The 16,248-nt window shown below is 43.1% G+C and overlaps 1 protein-coding gene and 1 long non-coding RNA gene across 5 annotated transcripts in view; both read left to right on the forward strand.

The window, feature by feature from the left end:
* The window catches only part of LOC127490254 (uncharacterized), a 96,994-nt gene extending 85,798 nt beyond the window's left edge, over positions 1-11,196 (forward strand). Inside the window, exons 2-3 of one of the 3 annotated variants that reach the window (XR_007918096.3) lie at positions 5,370-5,482; positions 7,485-11,196. This is a non-coding gene — a long non-coding RNA (uncharacterized LOC127490254). The remainder of the gene's footprint in view (positions 1-5,369; positions 5,483-7,484) is intronic. The other 2 variants (XR_016229899.1, XR_016229898.1) reach the window with 2 other exon arrangements.
* Positions 1-16,248, forward strand: part of XKR6 (XK related 6) — a 330,416-nt gene that overhangs the window by 87,567 nt on the left and 226,601 nt on the right. The gene's annotated exons all lie outside the window — the stretch shown is intronic.

Consider the following 16,248-nt stretch of genomic DNA (forward strand, 5'->3'; position numbering starts at 1 on the left):
AAATGGCAAGATCATACTTTTTTTAAAAAAAGATTTATTTATTTATTTGAAAGGCAGAGTTACAGAAAGGCAGTGGGGGTGGGAGAGAAATAGATATGTCTTGCATCCTCTGATTCACTCCGCACAATAGTCAGAGCTGTGCTGATCTGAAACCAGGAGCCAGCAGCTTCTTCCAGGTCTCCCACGTGGGTGCAGGGGCCCAAGGACTTGGGCCATCTTTTACTGCTTTCCCAGGCCACAGCAGAGAGCCACAGCAGAGGGACTCGACCGGCGGCCCGGCAGCTGTATGGGATGCTGGCACAGCAGGCGGCAGCTTCACCCACTACACCACAGTGCCGGCACCAAGAACATACTTTTGAAGGAGCTGGGTCTGGAGTCTTAAGATCATGGACGAGTTCTGTGGTAACAGCTCAATTTTACTGGATTGGCGGCTTCTCCAGGGCAAAAGATTTGCAAAACAGTTGATACTGACTTCCCTGGCACACACTGTAGCACACACAGGAGTAGCTTCCAGAGCTTGGGACATGCGCCTGGTCGTAGGAGTCAGGAGTGAGAGGAGGAGCAGAGATGGACAAGCGCTGGGAGAAGCAGGCAGTGGCCAGGTGAGAGCAGCACAGGGCCCAGGCCACGTCCCCAGTGGCCGCCACGCGTGATAGCGAGCTCCTCTGTGGCTGTGGCCACATGAATTCCCACGTTCACAAGGTGGCTCCTGGCAGACGGGACTTAGGTTTTTCTGTCTCTTTCTGCTTTGAGGAACGCAACCCACAGAATTTTGAAATGCTGAAATAGTAAAGCATCTTTGAAAAACCTTTTGGTAAAATTTTTCCTGGTAGCAACATTATACTCTAGAAATAGAAGATGTAAGTACAAGGTCCTTGCCCCCATTCTCGTGTTTTAAGTTTCTTGAGCAGCCTTTTTGTTGCCCTGCTGAAATCCCGCCTCCCTTTTGTGTGCGTCTCTGGTGTTCCTCTAGCCATGTTGGAAATGACAGGCAGCACGTGCCAGGGCAGCAGCATCATGTATGCACTTGATAATGGATCGCCAGCACTTTCCACAGCTACGTGAGAGGTAACCGTTGTAACAATTAACATTCTTGACAGATGCTAAGATTGTTTTCTGGATTTCTTCCTTTCCTTTCTGTGTGCTAACAGTAGCTGTAAATACCTTCCTGTACGGACTTTCGTATTTACATGTGAAAAGAAATCTGAAGGATGTGGATTTTTGAAACTGTGGTAGATGAGCATTGTGTTTCAGAAAGTACCAGTTCCTACTTCTCCCAGGGGCGCAGTTTGAGCGCCGTCTCCCCCAGACTCTTCAGAACCCTCATCAGACTGCCAGCATCTCATTTTGGTGTGAAATTCTTTTGAATGGATTTGAAGATATTTTCATATGATAACCAGTTTTTTTCCTCAGTGAATTGTAGGCAACTGTTAACCATTTTTCATTGGGTTATATTTTTCATAACAATTTGTAATGACTCTATCCATAATATGTGTGAGTGTGTGTGTGTGTGTGTATCTATACCCATAATATTTGTTACAAATATTTCCCTCAATTTATTGTTTGTAAGTGGTGTTTTATTTTGTTTGGCATTTTTCCTCTTCTTTCTTTTCTTTCTTTTTGTTTTTAAATCAATTGTGTCCTTTTTTGGCTTCTGTATTTATAGTCCTTCCTGTGCTGTAAAATGTGTCTTAGGAGCAGCAGGTAAAGCCTTTGCCTGCTGTGCTGGCATCCTATATGGGCACTGATTCTTGTTCTGGCTGCTCCACTTCCGATCCAGCTCCCTGCTAATGGCCTGGGAAGCAGTAGAAGATGGCCCAGGTTGTTTGGGCCCCTGCACCCACACGGGAGACCTGGATGAAGCTCCTGGCTTCTGGCTTCCTCCTGCCCCTGCCCCTGCCCCTGCCCCTGCCGTTATGGCCATATGGGAAGTGAACCAGTAGATGGAAGACCCCCCCCCCCCCACTCTGTCTCTCCCTTTCTCTGTGTAACTCTGACTTTCAAATAAATAAATAAACTTTAAAAAATGAATAAATAAAATATATCTTAAACATTTTTACCCATTTTGTCCACAAATATTTTTATGACTCTCAGGCATTCATTTATGATATTTTTTTCTTTTATAGAAAGCTTTTAATTTCATTATTTATTTGTGAGGCAGAGAGCGAGTGAGCCCGAGCCCCCATCTGCTGGTGCACATCCCAAATGCCTGCAAGCGCTGGGGGCACCAAGTTGACTTCTAAGAAATACACTGTTCAGATGACAGGCTCACATCTAGTGTGTTGCCAGGTTTAACTCCTTTCTGTATAGAAGATCCAGTCCAAACCAAAGAGATAATTTATTATGAGAATCTTTTTGACATTGGACATTCGTAAGTAGGAATTGTTCCTATCAGTCTTTGATTCTGTCGTTTGTTGAAATCTATACCTAACTCACTAGAATTCATTGATCCTGTTAAATGGGAGACTTCTATGTAGCATTTCTGAAGTGACAGATGGATTTTTAAGTTTTATGATCAGTATAATTAATGACTGGGAATAAAATTAGTAAACCAGAGCATGTCTTCTGAGTGTTAAAATCTCATTACATTATCCCCAGAGGCCATGATTGGAGTGGGAGTAGTGCAAGCTGTACCCTTGTCACAGTATTTGTGATGGTGGACTGTAGCTCGTATAATGAAACATGGAGCAGTTGAAGCAAAATAGAGGTGCAGGGGTGAGGGCATTGCAGCTGTGAATGTCACATGGATGAGGGTAAAAACTTGAAGGCAAGATCTGAGTTCTGCAGAGGCCAGTGAGTGCGCCTCTTAGCTACTTTTAGTTTTTGCCAATGAGTGGTAGCCAGTAAGAGTTGAGAAGAGGTGTGGGCGAAAGATAGACTCCCTCTGTTGATGCAGGACAGATTTGGGGTCTATAGATAAGTGAATGTTTAAAGCTTATCTATTAATTAGTTATGGTTTTTTCTGAAGTGTATAACATGCTGAAAAGAGCAGGACTCTTGCCTTGGCAGGGAAGGATTGGCTGCTTGCAGATAAGATCAGCATGCAGTTTTCCATAATTCAGACGTGACTCTATCAGAAGATAAGCCTTTGGAATTAGTCTGTGAACATCAGTGGGAAAGAACTTCCAGAGCTTATTGATTTAAACTTAGATGTGACTCCACACAAGTCTTTTTTCCCCTATATTTCTTTGTAAGTTGCAATGTATTATTTGAAAGCATGATACTGAGACCTATGGACTTCAAAGTCAGACCATGTAACTCTTAACTGTGGTCTGGATACTAAATTCGTTGGGCTCCTTGAGAAGTTATAAAAGATAATCTAACTCAGAAATATGTTTACGTTGCTTTCAGATAAACATAGGGCTTTGATTGAATCAGATGCATCTATTTTGATGGTTTAGGGTGATGTATCCTATTTCCCCAAAATTAAAGAATTTCATTGGTATACACAGAACCAGTAGAGAAATGCAAAACATGTCACAGTAATATTAATATGTAGATTCTGCTTGATAATTTATAAAATACCTTTAATTAGTGTGCATGAATGGTATAAAATTATATTTGTCTTCAGTTCACTACAGTTAGGGCCGATTCTTTGAGTGGCAGCAAAATTTCTGAATTTTAAATTATGGTTTCAGTTAAATGGAGGGACTCTTAAGTGAGTTTTGAAGGTGTTCGGCTGATTTAACCTTTCACAACAGTCTGGGGCATTAGGTTTGGGATCAGAACTACCAGCTTTCTCCACATGCAGGAGAACTGCCTTTCAGGATCAGCGCAGGGTTATGGAAACAAGCTTCACACTGAAGAGGCACATGATGACCACGGGTCAGTTACCACGTCAAGATTCAGGATCCTTAGTGCATTTTGCTTTTCATAAGCCCTAGAATCTCATTCTGTTGTCACTTAAAATATACCGACCTCCTATCTCTTGCGGAAACATAGGAATCCTCACTTTCTGTCTCCATAGCATCATAGCCCAGACTGAGGACCCGAATTAGGAAACAGACCCCTGGGCTTGCTGAGGAGGTTGGAACCTGTTGTGCTAAGCATTTGACATCTGGCTCTGGAAGCAATCTTTGTTGAATGAGTCAGCACTTTGCTTTGATTGGAGAAATAGGTTAATTTTGATGTACTACTATCATTGCTGTTGGTGCCGGGAATTCTGAATACCCAAAAATATATTTCTTAGGGCCAGGCCATTGTTTTGTGTGTGTGTGTGTGTGTGTGTGTGTGTGTGTTTAAATTTACTTCGAGAGAGACCCTCAGCCTATCTGCTGGTACAGCCTCCAAAGGCCCAAAGCCATGAGGTGGGAGGGAAATCTTGGACCCCAGGTGGGTGGTAGGGGCCATGACCTCCTGCCTGGGGAGCGGGTGGTGGGGCAGCATGAGCAGGAAGCTGGAACAGAGAACTAAGCAGGGACTTGAACAAGGCACACGAAGCTGTTTAAGCATTGCCTGGAAGGATGCTACCCTTAGCTTGTGGTTCCTCTGCCCACTTTGGCTGCAAATCAGCTCCACTGAAAGATCAACTGACTCCATTAAGGGAGTTCCACTCCCAAGCAGAGTGTCTGGGTTTGAGTCCCACCTCCTCCTTCCACCACCTCAGCACTGGGTCCAAGCTTCTGGATTCTACAGCAGAGCCATCCGTATGGGGTTGGGACTTGGATTGCTGACAGCTCTCTGAATGGGAACCTTAATGTCCAAAGCAGTGTTACTGAACCACCCTCTCAGGACCCCAGAAAACATCTTTTGGGTTATTATGACCCCCACAACAGGACAGAACTACAGGCCTTCCTGCCCAACCCAAACTAGCCCAGACCTTGGTATTCTTCTGTAAGCTCTGGGAAGCTCCCACCCACCACAGGCTGAGCCAAGAAGCTGCCACCACCCTCCCTCAACCCCCACCCCAGTGTCCGCTGCTCAGCTGTGGAGCTGAGGGGGTGCCGTGGGTGGGAGGCCGCGAAGAGGGTCCCAGGAAACCCCTGCGAGCCTTCCTCAGTGGTGAGGGCCAGGTCATCGTCAGTGCTTCAGCGTGCCACGGTCCCTTCTTGCCCTGGTATGTCTATCAAAACCCAAGGTGCTAACTTCATTAATATTGTTATATTAAACTAAAAAGTAAATGTTTTATAATCTCAGGAAGTGAATAACATAGAGCCAGCTTGGAATCGATTGTCGTTATTTGTGTCCTCAGTAGCTAACAGGACAAGAAGGGCACCCTTCCATCCACAGTAGGACTGTGCCTCTCTATGTAGAAATGTGTGCGTTTTCACTTTTCTGTGCTAGAATGCCTTCTAATTGTTTATTTGAGTGTCATGTTAGAGGTTTCATTCCATGCTCGTTTGTTCATTCACATGTATTTTTATTTTTAGCGCTAAGCCAAGGGCAGGAGGCCTCAGCCTGACATGAGGTGGTTTTGAGGTCATCTGATTTCTGACTAGAAGGTGTGTGATCGCCTCCTCCTGAAACCACTTCAGACGCAATGGTAATGGCAGAACCCGAGCGAGAGGGGCCTGCATGCTTTCTCCCTGTCTGTCCTACCCGGATTCTCCCTTTTGAAGATTTTTAAATCTTTACAGTTGTGAACAAAATATTAAAAGACCTGTTAGCTTAACTGGTTCAAGTACTTAACAAAAGGATTAACATCGTGATTAACATCGTGAGTCTACATGTTAATCAACTGTTCAGAGTTGTTTTTTAATTTTTGAAAAGTGAGCTTTAGTGAGCTACTTAACTAGCAACGAAAGATTTATTTTTATGGAAAAAAAAAAAAAAAACAAAAGACAACAGACGGACCCTGAACCATTAGGAGTTTGCAGCTTGAAGCACTGTTTTCTTTGAAAACCAGTGGGGCTTGCTCTTAAAGGGAACTCAGACTTAAGTTTTTCATACTAGAAAATAAGGATTCTAGCCACAACATCTTTTTTCTATGGAAATTCGGATGTTTTATGTATGTGTGTGTGTTGGTGTATTTTACTTTTAAAAATATAAATTGCCCATTGAGAATGCTATTTGTGTTAGTCCCGCTCTAATTATTGTATGTTCAAAATATATTATATAGCTGAAGTAATAGAATTAGCTCTTGTGATTACAGTAAAATTTGAGGGGAGAAGTCTTCTCCTAATTATTGACTTTATTAATGTGGACTGTGTCCTGTTAAATATATTGCTGTAACAGTGCTTATAAGGCCATTTGATTCCCCTAGGAAGAGAATCCTAACAAAGTTTTTTATTCAAATTCAGATTTTCTGCTGAGCCATTATTTCAAATAAGTTCTTTATGCTATTTCATTTCATTCACAGCATGTAACAAATAATAGCAAGAATAGTATCACACATTTACTTATATTTAACCTAAATTGTGCATTTGTTTAATTGATGTGATGCTGAGAAAATTGAAATTCATCCTGGTCTGGAGGGCAATCAAGAGTAGAAATTCCAAAAACCTAATTCCAAAAACCTGAAAACATTGGAATTTCTTTCTAAAAAAAAGGTCCTGTTTTCATGTTTTGGAGGCTTAGTTGTCAGCGTAGTTCTGTTAATTCCATTTCTTCATGGGCAGTATTTTCTTATCCCTCAATCTCAGGTTTCAAGAGTGACTTAAAATTTAGAAACCATGTCTGATTTCTTCATATATGTCACTATATGTAATGATAAAAGCATTGCTCGCACACAGTAAGAACAAGCTACTCACACACCTGCCATGGGTCCCGCCAGGAGGCTGGGAGCGCAGTGACTTCATGTCTGTAGTCTCAGAGTGGGCATCAGCCTAGTTCCACAGTTCTGCGGTGTGCAGAGAGTTCTCTCCTGGTGTGTGCTCTTACCCTTCTGGGAATGTCAACCCTGAACTCTTAGTCTTCTATAGAATAAGTACATAAGCCAGTGGTAGAAGAATTGTTCACATAATTCACTTTCTTTCTATTCATGTTTTGATGAGAAACAATCACTGATATTTTTATTTTTGGAAATTCTGATGGTTTTACTGATTCCTCCTCTGCCTCCAGAAAGCATACCTATCTTAGGTCTTTTGGAGGCTGGAAGAACTTTGAAGAATATCTTACTTTTTGTGCTAAAAGTTAATGTAATAGAAAGACAACAATTTCAGCCACTATCAATTTTTTTCCAGAGAGTAGTTTATAAAGATGTGAATTGTACAACAATGAGATCTATAATTTCTTTTATGCCTCTGAATATCTGTATGATAACTTGAAACAAAAAAGGCAGAAGTAATATTACTTTAAAGCCTCAAATTACAAATGTGAAGAAATTTTGTCCCAGTAAATACTAGTGAATTAAGTGTGTATGAGTGTGGTTTAATATGTATTTTGCTATATGTAAACTGTCTTGTTTTTAAGCTAAACTTTATTAATATTTTTAAGAGTTTATAAGGTGAGAAAATGTTTTGAAAATTATAAAAGTAAATATTGACCTTTTCTAAGAAAGTCTTTTTCTTTGACATTGTTTAATTTTTTTCCTTTTTGTTTTTTAGGTTTGCAATTTTTTTTGGTGATGGCATGTTCAGAATCTTGGATCCCTAAATTGAATATATTGGAATATTTAGGAACCCTGGAAATTATATTTTTGTGTACATAATGACTTACTAGGTGAATCAACAGATTTAATAAAAGTACATAAAAGAGCAGATATTATAATTTTGTACTTCCGAGTTGGCATACATTCTTCAATTGTCAGCTGTCAGTGTCGTACTGTGGAGATCGTTATCTTTTTAGGATTTTCGGGTTCTTGGACCTTATATTTTCCTAGGCAGTTTTGTTGATTCCTCCCATGCCTGTTTGGTCAGCTGCTTTTCTTTCTACCTTGCAGTATAGGTTACTTAGTTCAGAGGTAATTTGCAGGAAGCGGGAGAAAAGAATTAAGTGACAATCATAAAGGTTGTAATTACAAAATTCCAGCCTGGAAAATGGTCTTGGAACAGTCTAAATTAGAATATGCAAATTCTACCCAAATTAAATCCAAATATACTTGTGGCAAAATGCTGCCAATTTCAAAATTAGGCATTATTATGTAGGACAGAAGTGCTAATGAGGAGGAAAAAGAGCTGCTTAGTTTCACCTCCTCCATGTCTCCCTACTATTGGGTGAATGAATTACGGGGAAGTCAAATGGCCAGAAGATAGGCAGGGTGAATGAAGAAGACAAGGGAAACCTTTAATCTCCAGGAGGGGTTATTTTTCCTTTTAAAAAGGAAAACTATGACAGTATACTGTGTAACTGAGCATACTGTTTGAAGCTGTGGGCTGCTTTCATGTAGAAGCAGAATATGGACTGGGTGTTCTTGACTATAGGAATGGTTGGAGAACTTGCATTTGATAGAAGAATCAGATAGTCCTTGAGTGACCGTAGTGCAGTATTGGTTGTCTTTTTCTGTTGCCTGCCCTGCTGGCATTCAGATTTGAGGAACATTCTGGGGCAAATAGTTATTTTGGTGGTCAAGTGTACCTCCCAGCACTTTAACCAGAGCTGTTTACGTAAGATTGATTTTTTTTTTTAATTTATTTGAGAGGTAGAGTTATGAACAGAAGGAAAGACGGGGAAAAAGGTCTTCTATCCACTGGTTCACTCCCCAAATGGCCACACTGACCAGAGCTGGTCTGATCTGAAGCCAGGAACCAGCAGCTACTTCCAGGTCTCCCACTTGGGTGCAGAGGCCCAAGCACTTGGGCCATCTTCCACTGCTTTCCCAGGCCATAGCAGAGAGCTGGATCGGAGGAGGAGGAGCCGGGACTAGAACTGGCACCAATATGGGATGCTGGTGCCACAGGTGGAGATTTAGCCTACTATGCCACAGTGTTGGCCCCCAAGATTTTTTTTTAATTTTTATTTTTTAACTTATTTTCTAAGGAATACAAATTTCATAAGTACAACTTTAAGAATATAGTTATTCTCACCATACCTGCCCTAAGATTGTGTGTGGTCTTTTTTTTTTTTTTTTTTTTGACAGACAGAGTGGACAGTGAGAGAGAGAGACAGAGAAAAAGGTCTTCCTTTTGCCATTGGTTCACTCTCCAATGGCCGCCGCGGCTGGTGCACCGCGCTGATCCAAAGGCAGGAGCCAGGTGCTTATCCTGGTCTCCCATGGGGTGCAGGGCCCAAGCACCTGGGCCATCCTCCACTGCACTCCCTGGCCACAGCAGAGAGCTGGCCTGGAAGAGGGGCAACCGGGACAGAATCCGGCGCCCCGACCGGGACTAGAACCCGGTGTGCTGGCGCTGCAAGGCGGAGGATTAGCCTAGTGAGCCGCAGCGCCAGCCTAAGATTGGTTTTTAAGACCACATTCAGAACAACTTAAAAAGGATCAAAGGGTGCAGATGAGAATGAAAAATTTGTAGAGGTTGCATGGCCTCAGAAGAATGTTTATGTATTAATTTAGTTCACGTTTTAAGTTGAAGGTTTGTGCAGTGTTCCTGAAGTTAGTGAACAGCAATGTTCCTGACATCTGTATTACACTTGTAGAACACGACCAGGCTGCTACATCATCCCCACTCCTCATCCCACCCCCACTTTTGCTTTTCTTTGTTTTTAGAGGAATCAGCTGATAGTTATTTAATAGAAGGTGCAATGAAAGCGTTAGATAGATTTTTAGAAATAAAATAAAATTTTAATCTAAATTTCCATTACAACTGGCTTTTGAAAAACTCCCTTTCTGTGATACTTCTGTCAATAGAGGTGTTTTCTCAGCCGATTCTAGCCACAATATTGCCTGGATGCAGGCATTTGATATACCCAGAAGGAATTAGCCAGACAGGAAAAATCTTGGTTCCTACTGGAATGAATATTTAAAAGACCTTCTTAGATTCTGAAACCTGTGAGTATAAATGAAAGAGACCCAAGAGAGGTGAAAACTTAAGAACCTCAGAGTGAAAAGCAGGGCGGAGGTGGAGGGTGGGCTGTTACAGAGCCAACTCCAGCGCACTAGGGAAGTGGGCTGCCCTCCTGGGCGGTCGGTGTGGGGGCCGCGCACAGCAGGCATGTTGACGGGCTGGTGGCTGCTCTCACTTAGCGGGGGCAGCATTTCAAGGGAAGTCAGTGGTCTTTGGAAATACTGATATGTTTCCTCACAGTGGGTTTTATTTGGTTCTGATACGGTCTAAATGAGTATGTGGCTCAGAGTTCAATGAATTCAAAATAAGTATCTTAAATATCAGGAAAAAATGGTATAAACATCTCTTGTCCCTGTTGTATAACTTAGAAAATAATACAGAATTCTGAACATAGTAGAGATTTGAGGGCCTGCATGTAGTCGGTGCTTGTTGGTTACTTCCTAGAAACTTCTAAATAAAACCTCAAATTTGTTTTTGAATTTTATGTTGGCCTCGATTATACTATAAAAGCATTTTAGTCTGTGAGTCGTAGGAAATATGTGCCTTCCTGAGTCACTAAACCACTGAGAATTCAGAAGTCTGAATCTGTTTACCCAGGATCCTCCTGGGTAGAGGTGCATTAAGTCCACAGGGACACACAGAATGAGCCTGAGCCCAGAATGGCTTTCTGTATTTGGGAAGCTGTAGGCAAACTCCTTTAGAAGATTTGCAGAAAGCTGTGGGTCCTTCCCCTGAGAAGACTGCACACCCCTAGCATCTTCCAGAACTTTCTAGGAGCATCAAGACTGGCCTGGCCATGTGTCAGGGAGTCCTGATCCTAGAAGAGCCTCTTCATTTCACTGGGCCCTTGCTCTGACTTTGTTCTCACTCATGAAAGAGATTGTGTATGGCCCCGGCATGGTGCAGCATGCAGTCTTGAAGGCTGCTTCGTGCTCCTCCATACAAAGAACTAAAGCAACAGTTCGAGAGCTCCATATTGAAATGGACCAAAAATGCCTGCCAAGGAGCCAGACCTGCAGATGGGAAGAGCAGAGTCCCAGGCGTGAGGGCACAGTGGGCCACAGTCCTCAGTGCAGATGCTGCCTGTGGGTGCAGCAGGTTTTTATTCCATAACTTGAATGTTAATGTCTTATTTTAAAAATGAGCATATTTATCTAAAACATATTATGGTGTAGAGTTTCTCTTATATGTGGCTTTTTCTCATGTCTTGGGATGTCAAATTCATGATGTAAAATGTGTACTTAAGATTATGACAGTGACTGGAAATTTGGGATTCTGTTGTCTTGTGATTTTTAAATTTGTAGCATGTTTTTGATATAATTGTCAAGTTTTCCAAATAAATCCATTTTTCTTCCTCACAGTTTTTCTTATGTGTGTTATTTCTGAATTTTATGAATCCATTTATAAATTTAGAGAAAACTCTTCTTCAGTTTATATTTTGACCTAGAATGAATATATTTGATTTATGTCATTAGAAATGTGTTTCAACAAGTAAGTCTATTTGAGTGGCTGTAATCTCCATTTTGAAATCTTGGATCACCAGCCTGTCACTTCATTCATTGAGAGTGTCCTGCAGAATACAGCTTCGCTGAGAAGGTCATCCTTGTAGAATCAGGAATGTGAAGAAACTAACAAGAGGCACCATCAGAGCGACAACACAGCACCTTCTGCAAACATCTTAGAAGGCATTACTGTTCGTTCAAGAGACAGAATTCAACTGTCTGATGAATTGGACCTAAAATAACCTCATAAAATGTATCTTTAATATAAGCAAAGTGTACCTCTCACCTGGAACATTTCTGTCCCTACTACTGCTGATGACCCACCATGGCAGAGGGGAGCCTCCAACAGTCAGCCCGACTCAAAGTTGGAAATTTATTCAGAATTTGAAGGTGCTGTCGTCCTTTGTTTTGGAGTACAATAGTTTGGGCTTTTCCAGTGCCTCACAGTCTGTCCCCAGAGAGCTCTGAGGCGCCTGAGCTGATTCACGTCTTGGACACCTGTCTGTGGCTTTTCCATCCTACAGTCTGAAACGTGGGTAAGCACTGAACACAGTGGGTTCCAGTGTGGTCGGAATCCCGCTAAGCCTGTCTGATCGCCCTGCCAAAGTCCTTTCATTTCCGGTCCAGCTTTTTGCAGTGGTGCCCTAGCTCCGCCCCTTTGTCTTCAGTCTGGTCTTCTTCCCTCCTTTCGGCATGTTTGTGGGCGGAGGAGGAGGAGAGCCGCTCAGCTGCCTGCTGACTGCAAAGGCCGCCCGCTTGCTTCCTCTCATTTCCATCGCCCTTGCTGCTGCCACTCTTGGGAAGACAGAAGCTCTAGACCTAGGCATCTCGGCTGTCCAAGGTTTGGTTATAAAAATGTGCGGCGTTTTCAAAATGTGGTTGTTGAATTGTGCTGTTGGAGTAGTAGCCACTGGGCATTTGCTGCGTGGTGGGCACTCTGCTGAGTGTGCACACCCACTCTTCCCCTCCAGCCACCATGGTCTCCTGAGGCCAGGAGTGGACCTCAGTGTGGCTCAGGTGTGGGAAGACCTATCACGGACTTGAGTGTCCACTTGCTAGTTCTTGGAGGTGTGAATTAAAGAGATCCATTGGAGAATCTGAGATCTCCCTCAAGCTAGAAAAACAGATCATATACAGTGGTCATGTCAGGAAGACTTGGATTTGTAAAAAATAAGCAGTTTTTATAAAACCCGCATAAGCCCACATTGATTGTCCAGGTTTGTCTTATTTTAATAAACAGACTAACATAACCCTTTAAAAATATAACCTTGTTACCATGGCAAACTGAAACTATCCTATTACTCTATAAACTTTTCATGCTTTTAGACACTGCTGATCCATTCTCTGTAAAGGAAAATGTACTGTATATTATAAGTAAAAACTAAGTGATCTAATTAAGACATAAATAGTTTGAAATTGTTCTTTGAGAAAAAATTTGAAGCATGGTAATGTTTTACTTTTCATGCAATGTACACATAAATTCTTAGAGGCTGCTAATATGTATGTGTGTTCCACTTAGAAAAATACTGTAAACTGGGCCCAGCAATTTTTTCCAGCCTTCGCGTCTGAACTTTGTGCTGTCATGAGCAAGTGCTTGGGATTAGGGTGCTGAAAATCCACAGCTAGCTTTTCTGTGGATGTAGCAAACTTGGTCCAAATAAAGTAGCTTTGTGCTCTGAAGGAACTTTTAGTCAGCAAAATTTTGAGTTTTTAAAGAAGGGAAATGAACAGGAAGATCTACAAATAAGATGATCTAAATCAGACTTTGCAACTTTTCTGCCGAGATTGAACAGTGATTGGGAGTGGGTGGAATGGGGCCATGGAGTGGGAGCACATAGTCTGGAGCCTGTAGCGGGAACATGGAGTGGGAAGGGAAAGGCAAGAGCTGCTCCCAGGGTCAGCAGGAATGTGGTGTATGTGTGAGTTCAAGGTCAAGGGGGTCTGTCCTCACAGCTTCTGCACGACTGGTAGAGGATGGTACTGATCTCTGGCAAAAACAGGCAAAAGAGCAATAGTATGGGAGATTTCAGAATTTTTTCAGCTAAAAAAAAATACCCTTGAAACTTTTCCATTATCACTGTTGTATGCCCATATTTGGTAAACTGAAGTTTGTGATTTCTGAGTCCTCTAAAGACATTTAAAAAAAAATTTATTTGAAAGTCAGAGTTACACAGAAAGAGGAGAGGCAGAGAGAGAGAGAGAGAGAGAGAGAGAGAGAGAGATAGAGTCTTCCATCCAGTGGTTCATTCCCCAATTGGCCGCAACAGCTGGAGCTGCGCCAATCTGAAGCCAGGAGCAGGAACTTCTTCCCAGTCTCCCACATGGTGCAGAGGTACAGAGGACTTGGGCCATCTGCTGCTTTCCCAGGCCATAGCAGAGAGCTGGATCGAAAGTGGAGCCAGCCGGGTTTCGAACTGGCGCTCATATGGGACGCCAGTGCTTCAGACCAGGCATTAACCCACTGTGCCACAGCGCTGGCCCCCTCTAAAGACATTTTAATGATGTTTTTATTAGTTTGTGACATCAGGAGCCTGGAGCTGCTGCCTGTTGGAACTGCACAAGCAATACTAGCACGTTCTTCTCCTGATTCTGCCTTGGTGATGTGCTTCATTTTGTTGATCCCATAAAATGCAACTGACAGACACTGATGAGGATGGCTAACACTTTGGGAAAGTTTAGATTGCAGTGTTGCTGTGTGATGGGAGACGTTGTTTTAAAAGCCCACTGTGGTGATAGTTACAAGGACAGCAGTGTCTTCCTGTTTGAACCAGTGCTTTGGCTGGGGGTGGGGTGGGGGGGAGCTTTCTGGAAATCTCTGGAACAGATTTCCCCTAGTTATATGTGAAAATGAACTGAAACCTCAGATGATGCAAAAGTTTATCACAACACAGACTTTCAGGAAGTCATTTATAGTACCTTGCAAATAGCTTTCCAGCCCGCCAGCACCCTGTACGCCAGTTAAGGACCAGCGGTTATAAAATGATTATAACCTGTGCTGTTTTCATTTCTGCTCAGCTATAACATGAAGTTTAAGATGGACTGTATGTTTAAGATGTCTGTGTTGACTAGACTATTGTTAGCTTTATAGAACTGGACAAAAGAACCCTTAAAAAGAGAAACATAAATAATCCCTGATGAATTTGAGCTATATATAATCGCCTTTATCTTAGTTTCAGGGCATTTTCTAGAAAAATCTAAGCTAAATACACTCACGTGCCAAATGACAACGTCTTAGTCAACAGCGGACTACAAATTCAACAGCGGTCTCCTAGGATTATCATGGAATTGCAAGGCTGCCGTGGCTCAGAGACGGGGTTGCTGTCCTAACCCATTCCTCTCGGGTGTGTGGTGCTGGTCATTTAAAGTGTAGCAGCACTCTTGGGCAGGAGTGCATGATAAGTGACTGCAGCTCCCGGCTTACATGTTTACTGTAACTTTAGTAATTATTCTAGGGAGTGCTCCTTCTACCAAAACAACAGTTACTGTGCAACGTGGTGCTGTGGGTGCCAGCAGAATCCACCTCATCTTTGTCACGTTCACTGATTGCATCAGGAGGCCCCGTGGTGTGGTGGTTTGTGTGAGCACGCTCTGGGATCTTCGCACAGCGATGGCCTTGCCTGAGGACAGGTTCCGTACAGTGTATGCCTGTCGGGAAGCAATTGGTGACTGTCACACCAGCTGTTTTGTTTGGTCCAGGCGGGCGCCAGCCACTCTTCTAAGTGCTTTGCACACAATGTGCTGAGGAGTGAGTTGCCAAGATGCCAAGATTGCCTCCTTGGCTTTGTTAACGTTAGGGCTGGTATCGCTCTCAAATGGTGCTTGCCGGCAGGAAGTTCAGAGCTGTAGTAACCTCTGTCTCCCGGGATCTTGCAGCATTCTTACTGCAGTGCTCATCAGGGAGATGTGGCCATTTGTGACAGGAAGTGTTTTCCTCTGAGATGCTTCCCTGGGAGACCCAGCATTGAATTATTAAAGCCTGGGCGGTGATTAGGGAGGCAGACACCTGCTTCCTGTGTTCCTGGGGACTTGAAAGCAAGAATGAAATGAGTAAGTAAATGAAATTGGCTGGAGGGGTCTTTTAGACTTCATTTTGCAGTACTGCTGCTCATCTTTTCGTGTGGGTGGCACGCTGTTAGCAAGAACCGGGAGATACTACTTTGGCATTGAAAATTTGGACTAAATATTTGGGACATAAACCAAATTTTGCAGCAGAGAGTTGCAAATCAGTGGCGATTGAGATGATTTCACCTGAAATCCGCCCTAGCCAAATACCGCGGTAGGCGTGTGGTTCTGTGTTTCTGAGCTGCCCCTGTACGACACAGGTGTGCGTGGGGAGCTTCGTCTTTTTCCAGGATCTCGGTGTTGCTCCACATCAAGTTCCACTGTAGCTAAAGGACATCTCAGAAATTCTCCCTGAGCACCCGGGGTTTTCTTTAGCTCTTGAGTGGCTCTAATTGTCTGCTCCCCACCCCACCCCACCCCTAGGCCCTGTTTTGACCTTGGAAAGCCACCTCACAGGATGATTTGGCTTGCAGCCCTAAGGCTGAACACCATTGGTAGAAAACAGGCATTGAGGTCATTGTAGGGCAGTTTTTCATCTTTGAGAACTGAGGAGTGACCTTTTTTTAAAAAATAATATTTTATTTTATTTATTTGAAAGAGAGTTCCACAGCGAGAAGAGAGAGAGAGAGCTTCCATCTGATGGTTCACTCCCCAAATGGCCGCAATAGCAAGAGCTGCGCCGATCTGAAGCCAGGAGCCAGGAGCCGGGTCTCCCACGTGGGTGCAGGGGCCTAAGCACTTGGGCCACCTTCTACTGCTTCCCCAGGCCATAGCTGAGAGCTGGATCAGAAGAGGAGCATCCGGGACTAGAACCAGTGCCCATATGGGATGCTGGCACTTCAGGCCAG

This window comes from Oryctolagus cuniculus, chromosome 2 (genome assembly GCF_051225735.1).
Source record: "Oryctolagus cuniculus isolate XC-2025 breed Fujian yellow rabbit chromosome 2, ASM5122573v1, whole genome shotgun sequence".
Taxonomy (NCBI): Eukaryota; Metazoa; Chordata; class Mammalia; order Lagomorpha; family Leporidae; genus Oryctolagus; species Oryctolagus cuniculus.